Here is a 27,726-nt window from a genome sequence, read left to right on the forward strand (position 1 = left end):
GACTTTATGAAGTTTTGAGGTTTAAGGGGGCAAAGTCACTTCTTCCACCCAGCCCAAGGTGCTCAAAATTGGGTACAATATCAAGTTTTTCCCTTGGCTGGAAGCTGAAAAAAAAACTTCAGATAATACCAAAGGTAGATAGATCACATGAAAGGATCAGACCTGACCTTTCTAAGAAGTGTATTTATATCTTGTGCACTCAAACAGTGTCTCTGATATCCAGTCTGAGCTATTTGACAAATTAGCAAAACTCGCTAGAAGTGCTCACTATTAGCGAGTTTTGCTAATTTTCAGTACCAACCATAATGACTGTTTGCAGGGTGGGTGCTAGGACGGCCAGGAGCTGTCTGACGCACATGCCCACCATGACGTCAGACGGCTCCCAGCCGTCCGTCGCACGCAATGGGTTAAAGTACAGAGAATAGAATATCCACAGTATTTTTGATGTAGTAAACCATCCTTAAAACTCTAAAAACTGTGGGGCTCATTACGATGATGGGTAGACTTGGTCCGCCTGCCACCATAGTGGTGATTGGGACCGGCTGCCAGATATGTGGCGGTCCCACCACTGCAATTAGTATACACCCTCCATACTGGCGGGCGCATCGTTGGCCTTTAACATTGCGGGTGGTGCTGCTGGCTGCAGCACCTTCCGCAATGTGAAAGGTGCTTGCACCTTATTTCCTGCACCACTTGGCAGGCACCATGCGGTGCCTGCCACTTGGTGCAAGGAAATGCAGGGGGGTGCCATGGGTATCCCCCAGTGTAGCAACACCCCCCCCCCCAAGGTTGGCCCACAACGATCCCCCAAACCCAATCCCTGCCGGGCCAGCGGTGGCGATCCTCCCGCCATTGTAATGAGCCCCTAAGTCTTATGTGAATTGTCCTTAATCAATGCAGGGTGGCACCTGGCCTCTGTGGGCTTTTGTTGATAGAACATAGTCATAAGTAAGATCACAACTGATCTGAATAGTTTGCAACGCAACAAATAAAATAACGTATCTCAGCTTTTCATCTCTTTCAAAAGTCTCAAGAACTGGTTTGACATTAAATTTCTTTTTTGATGTCCGCACTAGCTTTCCAGGAGTTTCCAGTAAGGGGTGACATGAGCATGGACTGTTTGTGGCATCCATGCAATACCGTTCCTTCCGATAATTGGCAGCTCATTTAACTTCTGTATTCCTTCTGTTGCAGATATTAGCTCCCCATGAAAATCATCGCAGACCACCTCTCCTTTTTGAAAAATGCGTGATGCAACGGCCTTCCTTCTACCTTCTTCATCAACAACAGAAACTCCACTCCACCGTTGGTGACTCAGACATGAGTTAATTTGTTTATCACCCATTGGTGATGTGCTTTCTGTCATTGGTTTCCAATTCTGGATTAGCTCTGCAACTTCTGGTACATTCTTTCTCCATTGCATTTTATTATAAAACTTTAGTACACATTCTTCTCTTGGTTGCCTTCGCTGGAACTGTTCTGTGATTGAAAGAAACAAAATAAATTGATATCAGTTTCTAAAATTGTAACTTTTCAATATATTTCAGCATATCTAAATGTTTACTTACTCATTGTTACCTCCTTTCTTAGAAGTTGCTGTTTCAGTCTCCACTTATCATATGCAAGCCGCTCGTGATCACCAACCAGGGCAATTCGGTCTTTTTTACCTGGTGGATTCCCATTCAGTGTCACAGGAAACTCTTTTTCAAAATGTATGAATACATCATGATTTTTTTCACCAGGTACTTTGGATGTAGAAGGCCCATTATGCTGTGCCCTTTAAGTACATAAAAAAGACAAAGTTAAGCATTAGTAAATGGTTCTGTGTTATAGAAAGTGAATATTTTTCATTTTGCGTATATGCAAAGTGCATAAAATCTATAACTGTCAATAGCCTAAGACTGAAACAGTAGCTTACAAAATGTATCTGTAAATTAGACCATGCACAACACATACGATCTACAAGGTGGTCATAATTTATGACAGATGATTGCATACGAAAAACAAAGCAGCACATTCTACGTAGCATACCTTTGCCGTCTCTTATCAAGTGGTTGTCTGCAATGTATAGCATTATCTTGTTTCAAGCATCTGCAAACAAACACAGATAGTAAGAATGGTTAACAAATGTTCAAAATATATGTCTAAATACAATAAATAGTTGCATTAAAAGCATAAGGATTATGAGTAAAGTAACTGTTTTCTAAAAATCAGTGAGATGAAAAACAATGACCTATTCTATTACCACTTCCGTAAGATTCCAGGTTTTTCCCCATGGCTGGAAGTGAAAATAACCTTCTTATAGTCCATAAGGTCCACAAACCCCTTCACAGTATTAGATCTGAGCTTTCCAACAAGTATATTTAGGTCCTGGGTACTCACAAAGTTACTGTGATATCCATTCTGAGCTATTTGGAAAATTAGCAAATTTTGTCAAAAACATTTTTTGACAATTTTTGCTAATTTTCAATATCAACCCTCATGACTGTTTTCAGGTCCCTGTAGCCACCAGGACCCCATAATATATCTCAGATGATATAACAAGAGTGGCTAGGGCTTATTTCCAGCCTCCAGGTACATGTCTGACTCCTATTTGTGACACTTCAAGGTGTTTGGTGTCAAACTCATTTTTTCCATAATAGGCCATAGAGCTCAGAGTAACATCACATTTCTAGTTCTGGACCCAAGGACCCCATAGTATACCTCAGATGACATACCAAGAGTGTCTAAGACCCATTTCTGGCCTCCAGGGATGACTTTTTGAAGTTTTTTGGTTTAAGGGGGCAAAGTCACTTCTTTCACCCAGCCCAAGGTGCACATAATCGGGTACGATATCAGGTTTTTCCCTTGGCTAGAAGCTGAAAAAAAACTTGAGATAATACCAAAGGTACATAGATCACATGAAAACATCAGATCTGAGCTTTCTAACAAGTATATTTAGGTCCTGGGTACTCACAAAGTGACCGTGATATCCATTCTGAGCTATTTGGAAAATTAGCAAATCTTGTCAAACACTTTCTTTTACAATTTTTGCTAATTTTTGGTATCAACTCATGACAGTTTGTGGGTCCTTGTGGACATCAGGAACCCACATTATACATCAGGTGATATACCAGCAATGTCTGAGTCCCAATTCTAGCATCCAGCCACCTGTTTTAGTGATATTTGTCATATTTTTAGGTGTTCAGGGAACAGAGTCACTTCTTCTACAGAAGGCTATGGTGCTGCTCCATGTGCTCCAAGAGGTCAAAAAAATATTTATTACAAAATCATTTCAAAAGTATATAGGTACAATTGCAGTGTCTGGAATGCTATATAGGTGCACTTACAGTTTCCTGTGTACCTCCAAAATGAATTTCTAACTCTTTTGAAGTGTACCTGAGGCAAAAAATGGCTAAGACCCAAAACATCATTGATGCATCAAAGTGTTAAAAAATGCTCAAAAATGGATTAAAATGAAAATAATTGAGTGTTACAGTGGCCTAATCACATTATAAACACACAATGAATGAAACAAAATGAATAGTCTCAAAAATAGGTTGGGGGGGGGGGACAAGGTCACAGTTGTGTCCGAGGTCGTGGAACTCTGAGCTGTGTAAAAGTTCAGCTTAAGGGCCCTCCCCATGGAGGTCAACAATGTTAATCAAAATCATTTAAAAACTATATAGGTGTAATTGCAGCTTTCTGAATGGTATATAAATGCATTTGCACTGTTCTGTGTATTTCCAAAATGAATTTCTAACACTGTTGAAGTCTCCATGAAAGGAAAAAAGACTAAGTCCAAATACATCATTGGTGCATCAAAGTGTTCTAAAACGGTCAAAAGTGGATTGGAATGAAAATAAATGAGTGTTAAAGTGGCCTTAGAGCATTATAAACACACAATGAATGAAACAGAATGAATAGCTTTACAAATAAAGATGAAAATTAGCATTTTCAATTTCAGGGGGACAAGGTCACTTTTGTGTACGAGGTCATGGAACTCAGAGTGGTGTAAAATTTCAGCTTGCCTCCCTTATGGAGGTTAAAATTTGTAATACTTCATAATCATTTTAAAACTATATAGGTGTGATTGCAGTGTTCTGAATAGGTCCCAAATGTATTTTCAGCACTTTTGAATCATCCCTCATCACAAAAATCATCAATTTCCCAACTCATCACCAGTGCTTCAAAGTGTCATAAAATGCTCAAAAATGGTGGAAAATGGGAAAAAAGCATGGAACAGGTGCTTAATAACATCCTAAACAAAATGTATATCTCCATTTAGTTTTAAATCATTTAATAATAGTTACTTTTTCATGGACCACTAGTGATGCACACTAAATCTGAGACGCAGCACTGGTGATGCACACCAAACCTGCGATACAACACTGGTGTTGCATGGGAGAAGCTCATTTGTATCACCTTTGCACAACCCTGGGTAGCTGCGGGTTCAAGCAGCAAGGCTTGACAAAGGAACGCAGTGTAACGCATTCAACAGCACCAAACAACCAAGTAAGTCACACACCAATTTATAATACAGTAGACATGGGGCGTTTGTGGCAGCCATGCAGCAAAGACTCCCCAACTCTGTAAAAAGCAAGTCCTCTCTTTTCCAGTTCTATAATCTGAAGTCCTTCCACTACAGATCTAAGCTCACCATTAGAATCGGACACAATCTCTTCTGTTTGAAATATGCCATTTGCAGTGACTTTCCTTCATCAATAACAGACTCCACTCCCCCATTAACTATGTGTACACGATTTAATGTGTTTATCAGCTGTTTGCTCGTAATGTGATTTCTGTGATGGGCTTCCAGCTCTGGATCATATCATGTACATCAGCAGCATTCCTTATCTATTTGTTTTTATTTGAAAGCCTTAGTACCCTCTTTTCTGTTGATTGCCTTTGTGGAAAATGTTCTGAGATTTAAAGAAATAAAATTTATTTTTATTTCTAAAAAGTAAACTTGTCAAACCATTTCCCTATATGTTCACTTGTTGTTTCCTAATTTCGTATAAATTGCTGTTTCATTCACTGCTTCTCATATGCTTGACAATCATGAACCCCAACCATTAGTTTGTTCTTCGGTGCTCAGTGGGTTTCCAGTCAATAATAGAAATTATTTTTGAATACTCGTGAGCAAACAAAGCACATTTTTGCTGGACACTTTTGATGCAGGCTGCGCCTTTTGCAGTGCCATTTAAATAAAAAAAAAAGAAATATTGGCACAAGCGTATTACTATAGTGTTGTGTGGTTTAAAGTGAAATGATTTTGAAAGAGCATTCCCATGTCTCGTTATTGTAATTATGCTACATGCTTGAACATCCATAGGTGTCAGTCGCCTATTTCTAAAGCAGTAGCTTAAAAATGTATATGTAAATTAAAGAACACAAATGTTTAATTCTTTGTGATCTTTAGTTGCTCATAACTTTAGGACAGATAATTGTATTTAAAAGATTGAGACACGTTACATAGCGTACCTTTAACATCTCTTTAGATGATGCTGCAATATGCATGGCAGGCTCTTGCTGCAAGCCTCTGCCATTGAACACAACCAATAATAATAGTTTGTGATTGTTTGAAATGGCGCTCTGCATACAATATTTACTTGTCATTAAAGTATAAATATTATGGGTATGGTTTTCTAAAGGTCAGATGGCAAAACAATTGTCTCACCTTTTGCTTTCCATGGGTACGTTCATCTAGCAGTTTGGCTGCAGCACAGATATTTTCCAATCCTCATTCAATAATACTTTTCAGCAGTGGGAGTTGAATGTGCCATTTAAATTCACAAAAAGGCTCTTTTTAGCGTCAGTGCAGTCTTCTTTTTTTGTTTCTTTTGTGTGCTGTCTCAAACTCGTCTAGCTTCCTGACTCGTAACTGAAGGGATATTGTACCTGTAAGAATTAACATGTGAATCCTGCTGGACATACTGTGAATATTCAAATATTTCTTCAAGGTATCATATGGATCGTGTGCTGATACCGTTGTCAACAGAAGAAACACTACGGCCATGTCTTTGAATATCAAATAACCCTCATCCAATGTAAACTAGTAGAGCTAAGAATATAAATTTTAATCACTATTTAATGATACAAAATGTATCAAACGACTGCAGGAAAAGGACCTGGGTGTGTCATGATAGGCTGGGGGAGGGGCTTATCATGGAATACACGCACCAAAACTGTCTTGAGGCCTGTCATGCTAGTCTTGATCTCCTTTGCAGAACCTTGGTTAGCTGTGGCTTCAAGCAGCAAGGCTTGACAAAGGAACTTACTATAAAGCATTCAACAGCACCAAACCACAATAGGAGTCACGCACCATGAAAAATCTATAAACAATCAGAATATTTTTAGACACTGAGGAAAATCCACCAGAGTTTTTCGTAGATAGTTTTTTGAAGATATAAATTATTTTAAATGCAACCACAAACAAGCATTCGTCAACGAGTTTGGAAACCTTTGGAAAGTTTTAAAGAGTTAGTTCACCATCTGTAGCCCGGCTTGGGTCAGCAAATCTGGCAGGATGGTGGTCTATGGGTCCAGAAAGGATACTTTGGGCAGTTAACTCATCGCTACAGCATTTTTACATCAAGTTCCAAACTTTTACAGGGCAAGCACCATAGACTATAAGAGTGGTCCTGATGATCCGATTATAGGAGAAAACAAAAGATGCTCAGGAATGCCACAGTTGATGTGCTGTCGACAGGAGTGCATTTGTGGTAAGTTCTTGGTCCATGAGTGGTGTGGGGAGACTTTGGCCAAAGAGGTTGGGGTCCACGAAGTCTTCATGGTTGCAGCAGTTGGCCAGCCAATGCTGGGTGTTAGAAATGGCGATTTCTGGTTGGCTAGGGCTTGCGCCAAAGCCAGGCAGAAACCACCACTCTAGTCAGGGCTGGGGAGTTACACGCCAAAGATAACCCCTGCTCACCCCCTTGGTAGCTTAGCACGAGCAGTCAGGCTTATCCCGGAGGCAATGTGTAAAGCGTTTGCTCGCGCACACAACACCACCACCCAAGGCCCACCACAAAGGAAACTCCACACAAGGTTCTATAAAAATAGCCTTTGTATTATACCAAAACACATTAGATACTATTCACACAATTTACACTGTACCAACTGGCACTGGGCAGAATTTTACAAGGGATTATATGTACAGGGGACAGGGCCACATGGACCACTGTCAGGAATTAGCACTTTTAGAACTTAGCACTTAGAACATAGGATATAAAATTATTGTAGCACAAAATAACACATGTAGCACACAACCAGTAACTACTGGTAACAGGCAAGTACCACCTACGCAACCCTAACCACCTTAGGAGAATGTCACGCAGGGAACCAGGACCTCACTAGCACCACCTGTACTAGGGAGAATAACCACCTAAGTATCACAATACCTGTAGGGGTAGAAACACATTACACATGATGCATCACAACACACTCAGAGGTGTAGGTTGGGAACAATAGCGCAAAACTCACATTAGCCACCACCTGTGGCAGTCCCTAGGCCAACTGGCTTCGTAGGGGCTAGGACGCCCTGTGTCCCAATGTCGGGGGCCTAAACGGACCAGCTGCCCATGAAGTGCTGGGCAGCTGTAGAACAATGGGGGGGCCAACGCCGGAACCTTGCAGGCTCTGGCCAACTGACTGTCCCCTGAGCCCCTCTGGGCTCTAAACACAGGACTGGCCCCTTGGAGCCTCGCTGGGCTCAAACAACAAGAAATGCCCCCCTAGAGCCTCCGTGGCTCTGAACTATAAATATGCCCTGGGGCAACGTTGGAGCCTCGTGGGCTCTAAACAAACAATGCGCCGTCGTTGGAGTCCCTCTGGACTCTGAGCAACAAATAATGCCCCCGGGGTCGGAGTCCCGCTCGGGGGCTCTGGACAGCTACTTCTGGCCTCGGGTGGAGCGCACTAGCGCTCTAGGATACTAACGCCTCTCCGGGGGCGAAGGGGCACTCTCTTCAGTGTTGCCCCCGTCGGAGCAGCCTGCAACTGCGGCGCCACTGTGGGGGACAGGGGGCAGAGACTACTACCATGTGGAGTCCCGCTTACCTGGGACTCCCGCGTTGTCTCCGCCTGGTCTCACCGGCGTCTTCCCCGCTGCCGGTCTCCTCAGCCTGCAGTTCTCTTGGGGAGCCTCCGAGGCTCCAGGCACACCGGACTCTTCGGGGGCAGTACGATGGCCACAAGAGAGCTCCAGCTCCTCGGGGGCTCTCTCCTTCGGGACGGCCTTTTCGCTGTGGCTACCGGAGCGCGGGGTGGGCTCCCATCGACTTCCGTTTCGGGACGAGGCCCTGCCCACGTCCTAACAAGAACTGCCTGACTTCCTGGATGCCACGGCGGTGATTTCAGTACGGCAGCAATGAGGGTATAAGAGTTGGCAGAAACAGCTTGACACAGGCGTGGTAGTCTTATGATTGTTTAATGGGGAATAGTCAAAGGTCTCGGTGTAACAATAAAGAAATGTCAAAGTCGGGCATCAAAAGAACCCATAACGAAAGGGGGTGAGTCATGTTCTTCTTCCTCCAGGGGGATAGGTTCTCCCTCTTTGAAGATGCTCGCCTTGTCCCCTCGACCAGTAATCACTCGTCCGACGTTGTTATGAGGGTAGAACAGAAATAGAAAGGAGACCGATTAGGAATATACAGGTCTTGTTTTGCTTAAGGGCAAGGGAGTGCGGGATGTCACCATCTATCGATTCTTGTTTCGTGCGCAGAGGTCAGGATTCCCTACCGGGCAGCCCCACTCCTCCTTCGGCTCTATGATGGACCCGGCTCCCGGTACCCAGCAAACGCTGCCGTACCTGTTCGAGCCACCGTCCTCCGGGACCGTTTGCGGGATTGTTGGCCTCCAGGCTCCTCTGTACTCTCGTCCTCCGGGGTCCTCGACACCACTGGATTCTTCGCGTCCTCGTCTCCTCTTCTCTCCGTTGTTCGTCTCGGCGTTCTCCTTCCTCCTTCCCGCTGTTGACTACCTTTTCCGTGGCGGCCGGTCTTTTTACGTCAGATGACGCGATGGTGCTCCACCCCCGGGGGCGGAGTCCGTAGTCTTCCGTCTGTTCCTGAAAGGGCCAGTACCCGGAAGGGGGGGAACTCTGATGATGCCGTCCAAAGCGTGGCAGGGTCCGGCGACTGAAAGGTGGAAACATCGGTGAGTGGGGGAGGAGAAGGTAACATCGGTGTCTCAGAACCCGGACCCTGACAGAGGGGTAGGCTCCCTCTTCTTTAAACATACGAGCGGGGTGGGCACCCGTTATGGACGGCAATGTCCCTGGCAGGGTGGGCACCTGCCAGGGGGGCTTCAGGATCTGCCAAGAATGGGGCAAAGGCCGGGTGGGCACCGGCTTTCAGAAATAAAGTGCTCCTGGCGCTAAGGGTAAAGGTGAAAGCGCTCTCTGCGCTGAAGGCAAGTCCAGCGCTTCCAGGCGCTGGAGGCTTCAGCAAAGCACCAAGTAAAGTGCTCCTCGACACTGGGGTCCCAAATAAAGCGCTCCTAGCGCTATAAGTCAAATAAAAGCACTTCCAGGCGCTTTAGGGGAGAATATAAAAGTCCAGCAAAGTTCTCCTCTGTATGCAGCAAGGCAGGGGGGGGGGGAGGCAAGGCTGGACCTAGAGCCAGCTTACTGGGCCTCCAGGCAGGGAGGTAGTCCAAGTGGCAGTCCTCTGGTCCAGCAACAGCAGCAGCCCCCCTCAGGCAGGATCCTGGAAGAGAACACATTCATGGGGTCACAGCCCCTTTTTATACATAGCTTTCCTTTGTCTCAAGATGCAGGGAAGGGGCGAACCAGTAACAACTGGTTCCTGAGCACTTTGTTTTGCTCAGCCCCTCTCCCTATTCACAGGACAGGCAAGGGTCATCAGTCGCACCACAGGGGGCGGAGCCAGCATTGTGTGGGGAAAGCCCAGCCCTATTCAGGTCCTAGGTGTACTCCTCCCACCCATCTGGCTGCTGATCTTCCTATTCACCACTGGGTGACTCCTCCTGACTCTGGGGATTTCCTAGCCCATCACATGACTTCAGCCAGCCAATCACGCGACAGGCAGTCACTGCACATTTATGCCAGCGTCTAGAAGTGGTGCTTCCACACTAGCTACATGGACACCGCACACATCATCGCGCAGCATTTAATCACACGAGTCCGCACATACCAAACTCGCACCTGCACTCCCCACGCATCAGGAACTACCAGGGACACATGCATTCCCCCATGTATTCCTATGGGAGGGCAGGCGTATCTCACCACATGCACCCAGAGTGCGCACACACTTTACTCTGGGACACAGGGAAAGTGCGCAGAAACCAAAAATCACTACCACCAGGGCACCAGTAAAAGCAAAAAGTTTAGGGGTGAACCTGCCAGAAGGGCCAAGTCCAACACTGGGCTACTGGTCTCCTTGTACCATGGTCAGGGCAAAGTCCTTTGGCAGGTACTAGTATCCCTCTTGGGGGATGAATCCAGATTGACAGCTCTTCCAGCTTGGGTGCAACTTTTGGTCATTGTGGATTGGTCACTTTGTGTGCCCGGCAGCAGGTAGTGGCAAAACATCTGTGGTGACTACCAACTTGCCTGTTTCAGTTTCTTTAACTCAAGTCCCTGGAGCTGGTTCCAGGGGATCAGCCGACTGATCCTTGGAGTCACTGTTATGGTTTTGAGGCCCAGGAATCCACTTTTGCCTGGGTCAGGAGCTGCAGGCACAGTCCAAACCTTACTAGCGCAAACTGCAGCAGGTGTAGTCCTTCCAACAGTGCAGCCTCTCCTTGTGCAGTTTTAAGGGCAGCAGGCCGGTCCTTCTTTGGTCCTTTCTTCGAATCCAGAGTAATCTGATGTGCAGGGTGCCATAATTATCTCAGGAAAATGCCTGGAACGTACTGTCGTCATTAGCCAATGGGCTCCTGGGTCCCCTTCCCTTCTGGTGACATGTCTCCTGCAGTGTGTGGAATCTGGCTATCTTAGGGTACACTATTCAAGCCACTCTCAAAATGTTGTGGCCCGTCATTAGCTTGGTAGCCTACCCTAGAGCTGAGGCTACTTTTGGGGATGGGTATTCCCTCTCTGTCCCTGTCTAAAACTTGTCTGCTTGAACAAAAGGCATCCTTCTGTGTTGTCACAGGTGACCTTCATACGTGACTTCCCCTATGCAGCTCGCTTTTTGGGCTAACACTACGAGTGGCATTCCTGGGCGAGGAGTTAACACCTCACTCTGCAGCAACTGCCTTCTGTCCCTTAGCCTTGGAGTCATTCACACATCTCTCCAGGCAGGCAGAAAGTTGTCTGGCGCCTTTCTGAGGCCACTGGACTAGCTGGGCAAAGAGTGGCAACTTGCTAAAAGTTGCAAAACCTTAAATATGACAGTACCCTCAACCTGGGCATGAGTTCAAGTTCAACACACAAGTTAAAGGGTAGGAGGAAAAACACCTTACTTTGACCTCCTATAAACACTTAAACACATCTAGAAGGGGGGCTTTGCATTTGAAGCTGCTGTGATCTAGGGGTGACAAAACACACCGGGGTGTTAAAACTGCCCTCATCCACAGAAATCTGTGGCATGCTTCATCATAGGGCTGCTAACACACAGACCAGACCAAAGCTGGAGGTGGAGCAATAGGGGAGGGGAAGACAATACAATACATAAAGAAACAGTGTGGGATCAAGTGTAAATGATGCAGAGAAACAATTTAAAATGGACCAAGGGAATTCCAAATGTATACTTTAATAATGGATTCTCTGATCAGAGTAAAAGGTCATTAATGGACCCATTGATGATGGTATGATAGGCTATGATGAACCCACTACACCTCCACTCTACAAACTTTCGACATGCTTCATCCAGCTACCGTAATTACCCTGGCTTTCATCAGGACTAACAAAGATCCCATAGGTACTACCCCTACCGCCTCACTTCTATGGTAGAGTGTAGACACACGAATGAGTGAATACTCTGACAAAATCAAAGAGTAACTTGCTCTCCGTGGGATACCTGTAATAAAATCAACAAAACCTATATCAAACATACAGTGCCCTCTGTGAAAAAAATGTCAAAGGTGGTTTTGACCAACCCGATCAAAACAGCGATTCCAATTGGCGTCACAATATTAAAAAGACCACTAGTGCGAGTTGTAAGGCCTTGTGCCCCATTTGATGAGGATAGACTTCCCATTTGAGTGCTCAATACACACTTGTTCCTTACATTAATAGTACCCAAAGAAGGCATCTGTGCTAAACGAAAGACAGTCATTAATTCGGCAAATCTTACTGAGTTTGTTAAAATCAATGCTTGAACTGGCAGGGGAGCGAGGACAGCTCCATATAGTCACACACTTTTGGGATACGGAGATAAAAGAGGAGGAAATCCAATAGTTAACTATGTAATGAGTAGAAAAATTGGACCTGCCTCGGGGCCGACGCGGTAGTGTGCTCTGCTAAACCTAATCCCCGAGTAGGCATAGGGACTTGGTGTACCTTCTGTAGCGATAGCACAAAGTGCTTCCTCCACCCTCGGGGCGGCATTGGAGAGAAAGACTTACTTGATAGACGTGCGCAACCGGTGGTTCGTTAGAGGCAGAGAGAAAGTTGCAGCGCTGACCACCTATCCCATATTGGGTGTAGGTTGTGTCTTGGTGCAGGTGCGTTTATGAAGGTGCAGGTGCGTGTATCAAGCTCATGGAAAAGTAGATCTCATGCATGACACCATCAAAATAGATAATGTGCGCGTGCAGTGCCTGTCCGGTGTGCCCATATTACAAATATTCCTCATACCTGGTGTATGTTTGCTAGTAACTACCTTGGTGGGAAAAACATGCTATAATAAGTATATGCTAAAATAACGTGTGTGCAGCAACCAGATTATAATTGTAGTGACCAAAAATAAGAAATGATTGGTCCCTAGACTGGTACCGGCTTGTGCTGCATCTATAGGGTAGTGTCTGTCTACACATACAGTGGCCAATACTGAGTACATGTATGCTCCAAGAGGAAACAAAGTCCCAAGCAAAAAATAACTCAAATGTGGTCCAGACGGGTGAAATGACTGGGAGGGACAGGGGGCCGTATCTGACTCCACATAAATGAGGTGATCCCAGATCCCTCTGCATATGTGTATTGGATGTCATAAATAGTCCCCAACGTTCAAGGCTGGTCAGGGAGGGAAACCGGTGGCCGAAGGTGTCTCATAAGTTATTCAGTGCACTCCAAGGAATGTCATCGTTCAGGCCCTCAATGTGGCTGCAAACCCCATTTATCCAGTTTTGCTCCCTAATGAAGTGTTTTCTGGGTTACGGGCAGTGGCTGTGATATTGGGCTCAAGTGTTTAAAAATAGAGAGAGACCCCTTGTGAGATTCAAGGGAATAGGGTACTCTTCCAAGTAACAACTAGCAGTCCCTTGAACATAAAGCAATGTAGATTTACAAAGATAGTCACTCAATGGTTCAATGGTTAGAGCGGCAGACCCTGAAGCAGAGTTCTGGCCAGGGACCAGGGTTCGATTCCCGCCTTGGCGGGGCTCGGGCTCAATTTCCTCGGACCTGTCTATTCTCGCCTCGGTGCCTATTCTAATCACGGGCCCCACGCTGCAACTCTGGGCAATAGCTTGCTTAGCCTCCACACCGGCCCCAACAGCGCTAAGGATGCCTGGCTTCACCCTGGGGGTGCCCAGGAGTGGACACTTCACAGGGAAAGCCAGGAGGGGTTCCACAGCGGTATGAGTATCAGCGCCAGGAAACCGCAAAGGCGACACTGCAAGGTGTCCGTCTGGTGACAGTGCGCTCTATAAGTACCTTGACATTTACATTTACATTTACACACAATCAAATTAAAAAGGCCACGTACATTTATTTTATAAGAAACATGTATTTCATCACATTTAAAAACATCACTTGATATTGATTTCCTGTTCTAATCAACACCCTGAGTCTAATCACATACAACATATAATGACTCGCAAATACAAAAAAAGCCTAAGACAAAATTGCAAATTTACCATAAACAAGTCAAATGATAAAATACACAACCCTATTATGAGCCCGCATAACAGAGAGAATACAACATGAAGAAGACACTACACTTTGTCATAAACTATACATCCAATCTAAGACAGCTCTGGGGATTAAACACTTGTGAGATCTTAAACCATTTATCCTATCAAGTGGATATCCGTTTCTTTGGATTGTATTTGTTCTATGCGTCGACGTGTTTCGATGGGCTAAATTTATGCCGCTATCTTTGTCAAGACCAGTAATCGATGTTTTTCTCTCGTTCAGTGTTGATTTATAAATTTCCGCTAAGAAAGAAAAAGATTTATAATTATATTTAGATGGGTTATCACCTACATCTATTTCATAACTGTTTCTAATGAGCTATGCCCTGTCCAGACTGGCCCTAATCCTCATATCATTATATCTGGAAAACTCCATGTTCAAGAATTTTTGAGGTACTATCACTTTCACTCGTAGCACTTAAGGCATTATGTTACTTATGTTCATATTTATACTACATGTTCATATTTTTGCGGTCTACATTCATTGAATATTCTCACCTGAGTATATTTTACTCTTTGTTCCTTATTGATACAGCCCACTGCGGATGATTGGGCGACACTTCTTGTGTAACGGGAATTAATGGTCCACCTTCCTTCTTCACCTATATGCAATCTGTAAAGCATATAAATTACCTCATGTCCATTCTTTTTCATGTTAACTCAACTACACTGCCTCACTCAATACCTATAGATTGTATAGTTCGGGTATGATTTACATTCTTACCGTTAGGCTTGTGTAATACAGATACGGCTTGTCAGGGAAATCGGGCACTGTTCTTTATCTGTTCAATTGGCCCAGCTACTGTTGTCCGTTTATCGTGATCTATAATACATACATATTATGGTCATATCCCTGTTATGTACGACCTCCTCCATTCCTATCGTTTTCCCTTTGTTGTATGAAGTTTTTTCCTACCTTTTTCGTGGCGTTTATACTATGGCCCGCATGTCGTTCCTTTTCTTCCAATTTAAAGCAGGTACACTTGAGACCTGTTCGAGGACCGGCAATGAATGGAGCGTCCTCCCTGTTTGACAATTCCCCTATTCTGAGATGAAAAAAACGGTTTTGAAATTAATATTGGGGAAATTTTAGGAGTGTGCCCCCTACAAAGTTTTTATCCCATTACAGCGAAAAACGACTGATTTCACTGTTAGGTTTTCCTCCTCGTTAATCTTACCTTGGAGATACAGGTTCTGTCGTCCATGCGGGGATAATTCCTAGATGCGGTTTGTAATTACCGCTATTACCTCCCGATGTCCTCTATTTGTTTTAACAAACTCCCTTTCTGATTGGTTACCTTCATCTTGTGACTTATCATGGGCCAATCCCCTTGTCTCATTCATGTAGCTTGTAGTTATTACATGTTATCTGCCTGCTCATACGCAGATGCAAACATGATGTATTCTGATTTTAAAGTAGAACCCCGTTCATTGGTTCTCATATACCCACATCCATCTAGTGGTTTTGTTTTCCTCGTCTTTTTTTTGGAAATGATTTCAATTAAAACTTTACGAGTTTGTTCCACAACTCAGGTTAATACAAGAAAAAAACTAATTTTGTTCGTTTTTGTCTCTATTGCGTCTATTTTTGTTTTTTTGTTGTTTTGTTGTTTCCTCACTACCTTAAATAGTAATATGTGTCTGCTCACCCTCCATATAGCCTTTATGTACTTAAGGAATGTGGGTAATACGTTTTACGCATTACCCGACAACGTCCGCCACATTTTATTATCTATAGAGAGGAAAGGCAAACCACCCCTTACCTCTAGTAGTTTATCCTGACAACATTTTATACACACTCTATGTGTGTGGAAAAGGATATATATATCCTAACCACCCTGTTCTAACAAGTGTCCCTGTTTAGTTGAGATCTTGCTAACCGTAATTGCGATGGCATAAAAATTCTCAATTATCACAAACTCAGGTATTGACCGGATTGAATATGAAAACATCACAACTACAGATATATGGGACCATTCCTTACACCGACTACTAAGGTCTGAAGGTTGCAAATAAATACCCAGGCGATGTCACAGAGCCAATATTACAGTTGGAACTATCTGCAACCCAATAGAGCAAAGGCTCTCTCCAATGTCTCTTATCTTGTAATGATGCTCATCCAATCTTCTTTGGAATTAAGGCCCCTATCTACTGTGTTCAAATAACACATGAACCATTGTTCACGTTGTTTTCTTCGGGTATTAGAATCCCCTCCTCTCCTGTTGACTGTGATTTTTTCTAAGATGAACCATTTGAATTCATTGCAATCGTGTTTGAATTTCCCATAATGGTCTGTAAGTGGAGCCTTATCTTTCATATTCCTAATAGCAGACCTGTGTTCAGACAGGCGGGTGCGAAGTTCTCTGCCTGTCTCGCCTACATAGCCCAATCCACACGGGCAGATGAGGAGATAGACAACATTTCTGCTACGGCAGTTAAGTGTTTTTGCCCATATGTTCTTCTGGTTATATGTGATACTTTTAGCTTCCAAACACTGTGCACAAGTCGAACAAGAGCCACATTTGTAGTTCCCTTTGGCTTTTTCACCTGCCAGTGTGGTTTGGGTGTCATGATTCTGTTTGTAAGTCTTCACCAGGGATTTACGGATAGTTTTATTCCGTCTAAATTAAAAAAGGGGTTTTTCTAATCTACTTTCTGCTTCATAGTTGAGAATTTTCCAATTTCTGTTAACTATGTTCTTCTATTGCTTATATTGGAAAATTGTGAAACAAAGACAATTCTACCACTCGATATGTCTTTTTTGTTTTTGTTTTTGTTGGTCTCTAATAGACATTCTCGGTTGTAGAACCTCGCCCTTTTTAAGGAATGCTTTATTAGTTTCCTTGGATATCCTCTTGCTTTTAATTTATTTGTTAGGATTTCCGCATGGCGGTAGAAGTCATCCAAGGTCGTGCAGTTGCGTCTCAATCTTAGAAATTCACCAAAGGGGATGTTATCTTTTTGGGAACGAGGGTGATTGCTATCATATGTGAGTAAGGTGTTCTTATCAGTGAGCTTTGTAAAAAGCTCCATCTGTAACGAGTTAGCCACATTTTTAATTTTGATGTCCAGAAAATCTACATACGAGTTGCTGTAATTCGCTGTAAATTTAAGATTTTGATCACCTAAATTGATCCAGTCTAGAAAAGATTCTAACTCATGGCTGTCACCGTTCCAGATAAAAATAATATTGTCTATGAAGCGGTGCCATCCCTGTACATTCTCAAAATATGGAGCCATCTCGTTGAAGATGTGTTTCTGTTTGAAATTGCTGACATAGAGGCATGCCAGACTGGGAGCACAGGTAGCCCCCATGCTGGTCCCTTTCACCTGTATGTAGGCAACATTTTTGAATAAAAAAATTATTATTCTTGAGAACCATTTCTATACAAGAAACTATAAAGTTTTTATTAGCCCCTTCCAAGTTTTCTTTCTCAAGGGTATCGGCCACCACCCTGATGGTGTCATTTTGGGGGATATTTGTATATAATGCTTCAATGTCTAGGGTGACCAAAAGTTGGGTCACCCCATTGAAGCTCTGCCCTTCAAAAATAGAAATCGCATGGGCTGTGTCTTTGATATAAGACCTCTGTTTCTGTACTATCGGTTTTAGGAAATGGTCAACATATCTGCTTAAGGGTTCCAACATCGAGCCTATACTACTGACTATAGGCCTCATCGGGGGGTTGTTTATACTTTTATGGATTTTCGGTAGACCGTAAATGGCCGGTGTTATTGGATGCGCATTCAATAGAAATTTATACTCATTTTCGCAAATCCATCCCTCGTCTAGTCCCTGTTTAAGAAGAGAAGCCACTTCTGGACTGTCCATAAAATTCTCAGCCATGTTTTTTTACTCCTTGTAGTGAGTTGTCAGGTGGGTAGTTGTCCTTTGGCATCTGATAGCGGATCTGAGTTCCATTATCCTGACTTTTACCCTGCGGGTGGTCATTCCGATGTAGATAAGGCCGCATGGGCATTTGAGCATGTACGACATTGGTCATGCTGCAGTTGGTATGCTTTTGTTCCCATGGGTAATTAAGACCAATGTCCACAGTCTGTGTTTGCAGTCAGGTGACAAATGTCGCATGTCTCACACCTCGTGTGCCCTGTCACTAGCGGGAGACCCCATGCATTCTTCTGGCCCAGGACTGCGACATGCCTTGCTGATGTATTCCTAGGTCTGGTATGAACCAGTAAATCCCTTATGTTCTGGCTCCTTTTCAAAGAACATATACAATAAGGAGCAATAGAGGGTTCTACAAATCAGACCGCCCTCCACACAAAATCAAATAAAGACCTGATCTGCTGCTGGACTAGTAATTTCAAAAAAACAAACTTGGCTGCTATACTGATAAAATAGCGTCTGAGATGTGTAAAGCGCATGGCTGTAACAGTAAAGAGACGTCTCAGCGCTGAGAAGCAGGGAAAGATATATATAAAAGTTACAGAAGCCCGTCAGAACTTCATGAGTAAGAAAGTGCTTTGTACTTAACTCTCTGATCCACGCGGAGCCAGTGGAGTTGACGCAGTACCCCTGACACTGGACTATACTTAGGTAGAGCAAGTACCATGTGAGCTGCCGCATTCATAGTGTGTTGAAGCCTATTTATCACAGACTTATTAGCCCCTAACAGGAGGCTGTTACAATAGTCTAACCTAGACAGGATTGAGGCTTCAACAACTAGCTGGCGTGTTCGAGGGACAAACAGACCCAAAATGGGTTTGAGTCCGCGCAGAATTCTGAAACAGGTCCTTGCCACAGATTTTAGCATTTTCCTCAAAAGAGAGCAGTATCCAACCTTACGCTGAGATTTTCCACCATGTTTTTGGGCATGGGGGGGATTGCCCAATATAGACAGCCACCAGTTGTTGCCCCACCGATGTGAGTCTCTGCCGAGAAATAGAAATTCTGTTTTGGGTGAATTGAGTTGGAGAAAATTTCCCTCCATCCACCCATCTATAACTGCCAAATCTTCCTGAAATGTAGTCCTGTCTTGACTGGAGTCTTTAGTACAGGAAAAAATTAGTTACGTATCGTCCGCATAGGATTCCATCTGTATGTTGCTGGTATTGGCTATCAAGGCCAGCGGAGAAACATAAATGTTAAAAAATGTTGGTCTCAAAGCCGACCCCTGTGGGACTCCATAATGCACATGGTGCGTCAAAGAATGAAATGGAGGGGCAATGACCTGAAATGACTTGTCACCCAAAAAGGAGGAGAGCCAGTCGAGGGCATGGCCTTCAATACCAATCTCAAGCAGCCGATGGAGCAAAATACTGTGTGAGACTGTATAGAAGGCCACGCCAAGGTCAAGTAGGATGAGTGCTATTCCAAATAGGGTATTGCTGTCCAGATTTAAGAAAAGTGGGTCTATCTCCCCTACTTGTATCCTCTACTACAAGTGCCCAAATGAAGAAAATGAAACAAATGTGTGGTCTGAAAGTACTTCACGTAAGCACAACCTCAGGAGCTGCTGGTAGGTACTCACCAGTATGCTCACATCTTCATCGGTATCTTTCAAGACCAAAAATGAAATGTGTGAAGAATAGTGTAAAGCAAGAATACTCTAATAGTGTGTGAACAGAATAGACTGCACACGTAAATCGTGCTACCTTATTATGACCCCATAGTGCAGAGCAAAGGAAAAGAAAAAATACGTATGTTTCGCTTCTCAAAGCTAAAAAGGAGCGGGAACTGACGAGACTACCAACTTTAATCAATGCAGTGGACCTACTCCAATTAAAAATGGCACAATGTTGCAAACCACTTCCATTTAAGGAAGGCCAACATGTTTCATTGCCTACGAAACTTACGGCAATTTCGTCAGGGCTCGGGGTCAGTCGTCAACGCATTAGTATTCCTTTTTTGATCCTGGGGAGATAGACAAACATTCAAGACATAACACATGCCACATGGTTAGGACATCACAACATAATTAAAACAATACCACGCATTTGGTGTATCAGTTAAAAATTGTTTAGAGGCCATAAATATTTACCAGGTGGTTGCTCTCAATGCGCATGATTTCTCCAATATGTATTTCACACTGCCCTGGCGTGTATTCACGGTTGCTTCTTGTCAACCTGCAATATTCATGTCAGATGCGGTATATTCCAACAATTTTACTCTATAGTTCCAAGTCTCTCAAGCATCTATGTACGGAGCTACGAACTCCTGTAAGTAGAGCCACACACTTCACATGTCCTTAGCTTGCTCGCGTCTAAGGGAACCACCCACAAAGGATGGGGCACTTCTTTTGCTCGTACCGACCTGCACTTGTTACTGCAACAAAGTGGTTACGTATTTTCACTTCGTTCTGGTTCTATCCGCAACACCAAACTCCCATAGTTTCGCTATGGCACTGTTCCACCCTCTCATAGGTAAGCCGTATTGGATTCCATCTCATATTACAATGCTCATTCAAACCGCCCACACAGTTACCAGAGACGCAGGAACTGTCCCACCGGAAGGCTAACCCTCAATGACTTAGGGTGGAAGCTCTCAAAGAGGAGGAGACTTCCTGTCTGTGGAACACTCTATTTTGTAGGCGTCCTTCGCTGGGGAAAATCACCAAGTCAAAAAAGGGGAAGCTCCCTGTAGTGATGGTAAATGTAAAGGGAGGTTCCTGTTGTTCAACCACTCCAAGAAGTCTTGTATGGACTTTGCATTCCTCTCCAAGATCAAAAGGACGTCATCAATGTAGCTCCTCCACACCTTGATGTTTCTCCAGGAACTAGCGGTGGTGAAGACGTATTGGTCTTCATAAGCCGCTACATAGCCCCACAAGACTTGGGGCAAACATGCTCCCCCTGGAAGCCCCATGCGTTTGGAGATGGTATGTGCCCTGGAATGTAAAAAAGTTTACGCAGTGCTATCTCTGCCAAGGTGTAAAATGAATGGTCTCTGGGTGTAGAATTCCCAGTCGAGGGTAAAAAGCATCTCCTCCACCACGCGTAGTCTCTCTCTTTTGGGGTATGTTCACGTACAGTGACTCTACGCCTAAACCCACCAGGAACTCTTTCTCTGGATCAAAAATCAGGTCCTTCAATAGGTGCAGTACATCAGTGGTGTGCTTACGGTAGGCTGTGCTGCTTTGTACCAATGGCTTCAGGAAGAAATCAGACTTGTGAGAGGGGTTCCAATAGCCTACCTATGCCCGACACTATGGGTCTTCCTGGCGGAGGTCTTGTCTGTTTGTGCACCTTGGGAAGGGTGTAGAAGTATGGCGTCACCCTATCTTCTTGGCACAAGAAACTCCCTTTTTCAGTGATCCATCCGTTATTCACCGCTTCCTCTACCATGGAGGCAATCATTTTTGATGTCCGCAGTGGGATCCCTGCGAAGCAAGCTGTAATTTCTTTCATCAGAAAGGAGCCTCAGGCACTCTGCCTCATAAGTGGTCTTCTGAATCACGATGGCTCCCCCTTGTCCTGCTGGTTTTATCACGATATTTTGGTTGTTCCTTAGTTCTTCCAGAGGCTCCTTTTCTAGTCTGGTCGGATTCTTGTAAGGGGAGTTTTCTTGTCCCGCAAGGGTTTCCACTTCATGGATGACTGCTCATTCAAATGTTTCCACTTCAATAGGAAGGGTACCAGTGGGGGGGTGTGAATTTGGATTTAGGGCGGAAAGTGGTGTCCCCTTTTGGCTCAGTGTTCTCCGACCTGTTTTCAAAGAAGACCCTTAGACTAATGTTGCCGAAGAAACCTGCCAGTTCCTGGTGGATCCTAAACACATCTAGGGTATTCGTCGGAACAAAACCAAGCCCCTTGTTGAGTGCTTCCTTGAGGACCTGTCAGGGCAGTGTTGGTTAGGTTCATTACTAGGGTGTTTACTCGCTGCTCGTCCCCGGTGATGGGTCGCTCTCCATGCTCCAGGTCACCCTCTGCTCCGGGTCCTCCCATTGTACACCTGTCTTTCCCTTCTGCTTGCCCATTCCTCTCCCTCGGCCTCTCCCTAAAAAAGGATTCGACATCTGAGAAAACTGTGCTTTCTGGCCACCCTGCATCACTGGGAATTGAAAAGTGGGTGGCCACCCAAAGTTTTGACCAGAGAAGTTGGGGTACATAGGGTTAAACAGGGGTGTGGACCTCCAAAGAAACCCCTTCCTCTACCCCTTCTACTTGGCTTTCTCACATAGACAGAAGTAGCACAAGCAGTGGAGAGTGGAGGGGCAGGGTGTTAATCATAGCCTACCATGCCATCATCCACGGGTCCGTTAATGACCTTTTACTCTGATCAAGGAATCCATTATTAAAGTATACATTTGGAATTCCCGTGGTCAGTTTTAAATTTTCTTTGCAGCATTTCTACTTGATCCCACACTGTTTCTGTGTTGTCTTCCCTTCCCCTATTGCTCCATCTCCAGCGTTGGTCTGCGCAGAGGTGTGTTAGCAGCCCTATAATGAAGCATGCCTCCGATTTCTGTGGGTGAGGGCCGTTTCAACACCCCTGTGTTTTTTTCACCCCCTAGATCACAGCGATTTCAAGTGCGAAGTCCCTCTTCTGCATACGTGTGTGTGTGTTTGTGTGTACATGAGTTCGAGTTCTGTACTACAATTAATTTGATACCTTGTGATATTGATATTGAATTTGATATCCTGCTTTAGCCAATGGGGCTACTTACTTTTCCCAGAAAAACACTTTCAAAGTGTTTTTATTAAGACATGTGAAACATATAGGTCCTAACAAACTATAGCTCCCTGCCATAGGGCTCCATAGGCCTTCCTTAGGGGCAACTTACATATGCGGTTGAGTGATGGCTTTGTCATTCCTTTTTAAATATCTCAGTCGAACTGGCAGTGCAAACACTGCACTTCCTGTCTGTAGTGGCAAGCTGGGAGCCATGTGGACCTTTGTCACGCTCAGTGCTGCAGCCCTGGGTGGACCCTCTGCCCTGCATGCTCTGGGTACCGTGCACTAGGGACGTATAAGTAAGCCAGCATTTATGAATTGGGTATAGCCAATTTGACATACACTATGTAAGGGTATGAGCACTAGCATTAAGGTCTGGTCAGCTGTACTCCGTGCACTCTGAGTCGAAGAACCAGCAGCATGATGTGGGGATGAGCATTAATGAAGGCATTTCCATACAAATAGACATTTAAAGAGAGAGGGAACGCATTGCTTAAGAGATTCCCATCTAAAAGACCATTGGATAATACAGAGATCTCAAGGATGCTGATCTTTCCACTCCCATTCACCGGTCTCATTCTCTGCAATTCATTTTTCAGGCCGCAAATTTCAATTTCTCTCATTACCCTTTGACCCTTTCTGAGCACCATATTGTTTTCCAAACTGCTGGAACCAGTAATAGCTGTGTTATGGCTTCATGGGGTATGCTTTGTAATCTACTCAGCAGGGCGAATTATAACCGATACTGTATCCTGATTGGGGGACGGTACATGAGCTCACTGCTGAGCTAGAAAGCTGACCTTCATATTACTGGTCATATTTTTTCTTCCATGTTTGTTGACGTTTTTTTTTTTTTTTTTTTTTTTTGCTGCTAAATTTTGAATTAAGAAGTCATAATCATCACCTCTGATTCTTTAATAGAATCCAAACTTCATTTCACATTAGTGGGGGAGAGTTACATGAATGTGTACACTAAAGACTGTACCGGTCTTTGCGGTGGAGAGGGCCCACCGTAGTCTGGGAGCGCGGCCTCCGGTGGTGAAGTACTGGGTATTTCAGACCCAGCGGTGCAGGGGCACACACCCTATGACTTCTGGGTTCACCCTGTTCCGGACCTACAGAAACACAGAGTCTTCTGGGTGAAGTCAAAGATTCATTTATTGGCTGCAGACCAATGACAGGTATCCTAGAAGTACAACAGCGTGTATGTTCTCAGGAGACTGCTGAAAATCATAGGAACGGACTTCTCCTTAAGTACAAAATATCATGCTCCAGGCACACATTCCTTGGTTTACGATATGGCCATATAAAGGTATACATTACAAACGAAAAAGCAGTCATGATGACCATCCCACATTCCAGTTCGGCCAGCCCACAATGATTTACACAGTAAGGTTCAGATCCCACGTTTGATGTAAATAGACCCCCCAATAAACATGAGCATCTCCTGTTTTGGGAAACAAGTCATAAAGCAGGAACAAGCAGGTGTGGGAGAGATTAGCCGGGGGATTGTGTAGAATGAAAGGGTTTTATGACGGGTCAAACCCTGATGCTAATCACAGGTGGACGGAGGAAGGGGAGCTCGTGAGACCGGTTTGGCCTGGGGCAGCAGAGCCAGCTGCCCAGGTCACAGAGAAGTCAGAGGGAAAGCCCATGTACTGTGAGGCCCGTATTTACTCCATTATAGCCTATGTGAGGGCAATGACAAGATGGCCACTGCTTCCAAAATGGAACCCGCGTAGTGCAGCTGAATAACGTGTACACAGTGCATTCATAGCTAGAACGATATATAAAGCACTCGTACATGCCGCATTTACTATTTGCGGTTCGCTAATACCAAGATAGACAGGGGTAGGGCCCTGTCCCCTACGCGGTCCCGAATATTAAAGTACGACAGACCCTCCTTTTGCCCTTACATAGGCAATCACTATACTCCTCTTTATCCGAGTCTAGGTCAATGTTCACGAAGTCATGGAGATGTTGCTGTAGCATCATCCTATTACTTAGTTCGTCTCTCGATACAGGTTTCCTTACACATAAGGTAGTACAGAGACCACATATCGCAGGAGCACACTGTATACACAGACAGAACAGGAAAAGAATGGCTAAGATCATTCCAATGACCATCAGAACTTTCCAACCCCAGGCAGATATCAATTCCCAGAACCACCCCACCAGTGACCAATCTCCCTTATCCACGTGTATGGCTTCAGATATTTTATGGAGTTTGGAGATGGCTTGATACACTGTTGGAGCATTATCTGGTATAAAAATGCAGCAACTGGATTGGATGACCTTGCATACCCCACCGCGGTCTGCAAGAATAACGTCTAGAACCATGCGGTTCTGATCCGCTTGGAGCTCAGCTGTCAGATTACTAAGGGCACCAGCCGTTACATTGACAGTGGATTCAACCACACGTGTCAGCTGTCTCAGGTTCCTACTATTGACCATAGGTCCCCAAAACGGCAGGAAACCCAAGAAGAAGTCTCCCGCTTCCTGACCGGCAGTATCCTCCTTACTAATCACACCTCTCACAATTCTGGTCTTGTGATAGTCAGAGGCGGCAGTAAATGTCGGCGGTAGCAAGTTCGCATATATAACATGTGCCCGAGAAATCAGGGGGCAGCCATGTATATGCTCGGTCATGACAGATGAAATATGTGCCCTTAGCAGCTAGAAACGCAGGGGAAAACTGCGACGGGAAGGTGTACGTTTCAGTACAGTCACTTCTTCCCAGTTGAGCTCTAGGATTCTGACCATTACCCTGTAAGCAGAACCGACCCATGTGGGGTACGACCCAGATTGGAGATGAGATTTTTCGCTGTCTTTCACCCAGACTAATACTATACCTCGTCGCGTTCCAGCCTACATAAGGTCTCAACTCTTCTTTGGGAATGGATGAGTATGCATCGATATCCCTACTCATATCGGCAACTCCTTTCATCAAAGCCTTATTATTGGTGATAGGTCTGATGGAACGCGGTTGGCGAGGGGAATATGTATCTAGAGCATAGAGAAACATGGTTTGGAATGCCCATGACGATCCATTGTAACTATACGGCAGCACCAGGTAGGGAATACCCTTGTTAATGGTATGGGGCATTAACCCACACACCCAGCAATTGGTCGTATTCATTACTAGTTGGTGCTGGTGCAAGAGCTGGATAAACGAGTTATTTACGAACTCTGATCGTCTGGTCTGTTCGTGCTCAGGCAAAGGGTGAAAAGAGTGAGAGGAGGCAGTAGAAAGAGATATAGGCTGTTGAGTGGGTGCAATGGGCTTTTGAGCGGAGAAGAACACAAATCCTACAATAAACATTATTATACTACACAGTGTAAAAAGGCACAAAAAGACAAAACATTTACTTTTTACAATTCTGCACATCCTTGCGTTAAAGTTCATTTCCCCAATCGGTCTCTCCATCTTAAAAAACTCCATCCTCTACTCGGGCCGCTCGCGGTGGATGAGTTTCTTCTGCTAAGGGGCACGCCTGTCAGTCCAGGGAAACGCCCTAGACTAACCAGAACCGTCGACCTAGCGTCTTCGGCCTGTACCCCAAAGTCTTGGCACCGCGACCCTGCGGCAGAACCCGGATGGTGGTTCGAAAAACAAAAATCAAGAAAGTCCTTCAGATGGGAGAGCAAAAAATGTCAAAAGGGAAGATAGTGAGGAAATCTTTATTTGTCCATGTGCCTAGGTCTCAAATTATAGCGGAGACGGCCAGGTGCTGTTTGGTCTTGAAACAAAAGTTCAGGCTCAGTGGTGTCCAGTCGATTTGATGGTGGCACAGCTTCCTGCAGAATATTGTCACTCTCTTGGTCTGAAACTGTGCCTCTTAGGCGTGCGTCACTGAATGGTACAAAGCGAGGTACAATGTCTGTCTCTGAGTCGGCGATACCCTCCTTGACCCACTGGTCATATGGCAGAGGCAAGGGGATTACTTTGCAGTGAGTACCATGAATCCAGTGTTTCTTCCCTTTCACTCGCACTGCTGATCTTGTTGAAAGAAGAACAAGATGAGGGCCGATCCAGCGAGGCTCGTCGTTGCTCTTGCGCTGGAAATTTCGGACTAGCACCCACGTACCAGGGTTGATAGGGTGTCCAGGAGGTTCAGAGGCTTGGGGAAGAGTATCATGTACCTGTTGGTGCAAAACACGCAGTTTAACAGTCAAATCATACAGGTAATCGAGCAGTACTGGATGTTCTATTTCGCTAAATTTCACCGTTCTTGGCACGCCCCATACATTAGCCGGGCGGCCAAAGACGACCTCATAAGGGCTAAGTCCCACTCGTGAGTGTATGGTCATTCTGGTGGACAGGAGTGCTAGAGGTAGAGCGTCAGGCCATTTAAGACCGGTGCTCGCCTGGATTTTGGCCAGCTTGAGCTTTAAGGCTCCATTGTAGCGTTCCACTAATCCAGCTGATTGGGGGTGATTTGCAGCGTGGAACTTCTGCTTTATCCCTAGCCCTTCACATACATTCTTCATCACTTTACCCACAAACTCACTTCCGTTATCACACCACACCATTCTTGGCATCCCAAACCTAGGAAAAAATTCCTTCACAAGGGCTTTGGCTGTGGATAGGGCAGTGTTATCTTTCAGAGGATAAGCCTCTATCCATTTTGAGAAAGCACAAACAACCACCAGTACATATTTCAGGTTGTTGCATCTTTCCATGTGAATAAAGTCCAGCTGCAAAACTTCAAATGGACATGATGGGGGTGCAAAGTGACCAGCCGGAGTTGGGGTTCCCCTACCAGGGTTGTACTTCAAGCATACTATGCAATTCTTGACCACGTTCTCTGCACACTTGGGAATCCCAGCATTCTGCCATACTGGAGCCAACAACTTGCATATACCTTTCGTACTGATATGTGCCATTCCATGTGCCATAGTAACCACTGGAAGCACATATGCATCAGGCAACAACCATCGCCTATGTTCTGTCAGATCAACCCAACAACCATTCGCATCCAACTTACCCATACTTTCTCTCCACTTGCTTAACTCTTCCTCTGTGGCTTCAGCTTGAAGCGACTTCACACTCTCTATTGTGTTCTCAC

At 44.7% G+C, this 27,726-nt stretch overlaps 1 pseudogene; it reads right to left on the reverse strand.

The window, feature by feature from the left end:
* Positions 1 to 887: 887 nt before the first annotated feature.
* Positions 888 to 17,262, reverse strand: LOC146822525 (uncharacterized; annotated as a pseudogene).
* Positions 17,263 to 27,726: the final 10,464 nt, after the last annotated feature.

The sequence above is a fragment of the Triturus cristatus genome, chromosome 6, assembly GCF_964204655.1.
Source record: "Triturus cristatus chromosome 6, aTriCri1.1, whole genome shotgun sequence".
NCBI lineage: Eukaryota > Metazoa > Chordata > Amphibia > Caudata > Salamandridae > Triturus > Triturus cristatus.